The sequence below is a fragment of the Saccostrea cucullata genome, unplaced genomic scaffold, assembly GCF_032062105.1.
Source record: "Saccostrea cucullata isolate Sc308-1 unplaced genomic scaffold, CSIRO_AGI_Scuc_v1 ctg6178, whole genome shotgun sequence".
In the NCBI taxonomy this organism is placed as follows: domain Eukaryota; kingdom Metazoa; phylum Mollusca; class Bivalvia; order Ostreida; family Ostreidae; genus Saccostrea; species Saccostrea cuccullata.
The window spans coordinates 77,698-81,133 of record NW_026940910.1 but is presented as its reverse complement, the minus strand read 5'-3'; positions in this window follow the sequence as shown (position 1 = coordinate 81,133).

The window sequence follows — 3,436 nt, the reverse complement described above, 5'->3', positions numbered from 1 at the left end:
ACGCACGGAATGCTAAAAATGATTCACTGAAGATTTGATATTGATTATATTACAAGTAATTTGATATAGCAGTAAAACCACTTTTCTACTGAATAAGAAATACATATGCATACCCCTTTGTAAAAACCATTTGAAACGTTTGGAAGAATGCTTTGGAAAAAAGATAACCGTCTCATGTGCACGTTCATGAACAAACCTGTTTTCCTATTCCTGTGATGCAGAAGTTTACTCGACAAAGTCTACAGCTAGGAGATAAGCAACGTTGCCGAAGATTTTCAAAATCTTGTAAAAATGGTCTTGCTTATTACTGATCCGAGAGTTCCGCGACCTACTCTATCTCGCCGCGAATTATTAATTTTTCTTAAGAATTAATTTTATAGAGAAGGATATGGAGATAACGAACAGTATTCAACATCAAAGAGAACGCTTCCTCAGTCAAGAAAATTAATCGTCACGGATTGATTTCAAATTGGCAAATTGCGAATAGAAGATGACGCGAATAATAGTTGGTTTACAGTATAACATGCTAGGCCCGAGTGATTTTCTGGTCTTACAGGGGTGATTATAAATAGTACAAGGAACAGTTTGCCTATTCTGTAACTAAGATATTCAATATATACAGATTTGTTTTTGTCACTTGCCTAGTGCTACAATTCAGTAAATACAGAATTTGGTACGACCCTGGTTAATTGCCACTTATACCTATTTACACCTTGCTCTCGGTGATTTTGTTCTCTTTGATAAAATAAAAACAACTGTACCCAGACTCTTATCATCCATGACTCTACCAGTGACAGATACCCATCTACTTTCATACAGATCACAACAGTGTAACACAGATTTTGAACTACTATATATTGGATTCCGAACTTTCATAACAATCCTTACAAACTGAATCAAGATACATAGCGGATTCCAGTAAATGTTCAACTAAGCCTCATTCGAATTCTTTACTCCTCACTAAGATATTAACAGTAGTAAAGGAGAAACTTCAAGAGTACTGTGCAACAATATATTTAAGAAGTGGTGTAAATCAGATATGGATACTTAAACATTCCTAGGAACTTTAAGACAATTTGAAATCACAAGATTTTATACCAAAATCAACAGCTTAAAAACTTACGAATTTTCAACTTTATACACAACCATTCCCCAGGATGAATTAAAGTCCAGGGTTTTCGATATAATTGACAGCTGCTTTTTCAATGAAGCAAATCTTTTTTTTTTTTGCAAAATCTTATGTGTGAAAATATGAAAACACTTTCTGTGGCCTTCAACTCCAAATTTAAAAATATATCGACGACGTATTGTCAATTAACAATGGTAATTACCATTCTCATGTCGATGCGATATATTCTGGTGAGCTTGAGATAAGATACCACAGAATCTGACACATCTGTTTCATATTTTGAAATTTTACTTCAAAAAGACGTAAAAGGTAATCTTACAACCAAGCTCTATGATTAACGTGATGAAATTAACTTTTCTATCGTCAAATTCCCTTACTTATACAGTGCAAAGAACTAATTTTGTTACATAAACCAGCATCAGCAAGCAGGGGATAGAAATAGCATAGCTACATTGACATATATTAAAATCAGCATTGACCTGCTTAGAATTAGGATTATGCTGGTTTACTAAGAATACAGATTAGTTTTTTCACAAAATGTAAAATTAAAAATGCCATAATTCTGTCAGAAGTCAATGAAGCGAAACGACGTAAAAAAAAAGATCTGTAACTCATAAAGATACACCATTTTACCAAAATTCAACTCAATATCTGCATGCGTTTTGAAAAAAAAGTGCGGAAAATCAAGTAGGACAGACAGACATGGGGATAGACAGACGGACAGACGCAGAGGAAACCTATAGTCCCCTCCGGTTTCACTGGTATGGGACTAATTAAGGAATCATTTAGTGAAATATATATAAAAATGCAAATTTGCTCATAACATGCTCGGAAAAATTACAAATACCAAAAATATGTCCTCTGGTTGCATACAGAATGTTATCTGTATGTACATTAATCTGATGCAGGCAGCAGTTTAAATAGAGATCATAGGAGGTCTGCTTGTATTCGTATGTCAGAATTTAAAGCATTTTATAAATCATAATTTAATGTGTCCTTTTAAGATAGAATAAAAGAATAGTTTGTTCCGTGATTTATTTGTTTAAAAATGAGGGCTTAAATTTGACTTGTTTTCTCTTATCGTTTATATGATAAAACCTTTTTAAATATATCGGAATATAAAGCAATATTATCAATAAATTTTCAATGACAATTTTTGCACTTTCGAAGGAAAGAGAATTCACGTTATAACATGTTAATTTACCAAATGTTGGATTACACCTCTTCATAGATCGAGCCCAGGTCACAGGTTAGCTTGGTTACTTCATTTGTAATTTTTCGACAATTATTACTACCCATAATTCACTCGGACACCATTTACAAATACATATACGATAGTGAACATAGTGACCTCACAAAACTGTATATTTCATATCCCATGAATCCAGACAAACTGCATATTATTAACTCTTATATTAAGGTGACCGTCACTTTGGTCACGAAATTCTTAGACTTGTAGATCATATTCTCCATAAAGAGATCCAAGGGTTGAGGTGTTCAATTCTTGTCAATGATGACACAGGAAAACCTCTTGTCTTGAATAATATCTTGTAGAAATCATATATCAAAACCAAACAAAAAAAAAACAAAAACAAAAACAAAAAAACAAAAAAAAAAAAAAAAAAAAAAAAAAAAAAAAAATTTTAATTTCGTCTTTATGGAACACAGGTCTTGGTATCAGACGTTTATTTGACCCACAAATATAAAGGAATCCGGAACAACATCAGTTAGAATTATAAAGAACAAATTAAAGTAGTCAATATGTATGGGGAAGTTTGTAAAAAACATGCAAGGATCCCGATAATCTTTGATATATAAAAATTAAATATTTAAGTATAATGAAAAAAATTATACTTTGAATCCAATGGTCTTTACAGATGCAACTTGTATGAAAAACCAAAACAAAGAGTTGGTAAACAACAAAGCAACATTTTTCTTAAATACAAAGGACAAGATAGGTCAAGACCCTTTTTGGCCCCCGGTTTGGGATGTCTTTTAGAATGATGCAACATTTTATCAATGAAAACCTGTTGTTACCCCTGCCACAAAAAGAGTATTTGTTCTAACTTTGCCCTCGGAGTTTGACCTTTTTTTAACAAAAAAAAAAAAAAAACAAAAACACACACACACACACACACACTTTAACCTTCACCATAACCTTTGAACGGTAACTGTTGTAGCTAGGGCTTTCATCCTTCACATGTTTATTTATTGTGCTAACACTTTCCTGCTGGTTTAAATATAAGAGTTTCACCTACTTTTAAAAAAGTTTTAAAAACTTTAACCTTGATCATAACACTTTTAAAC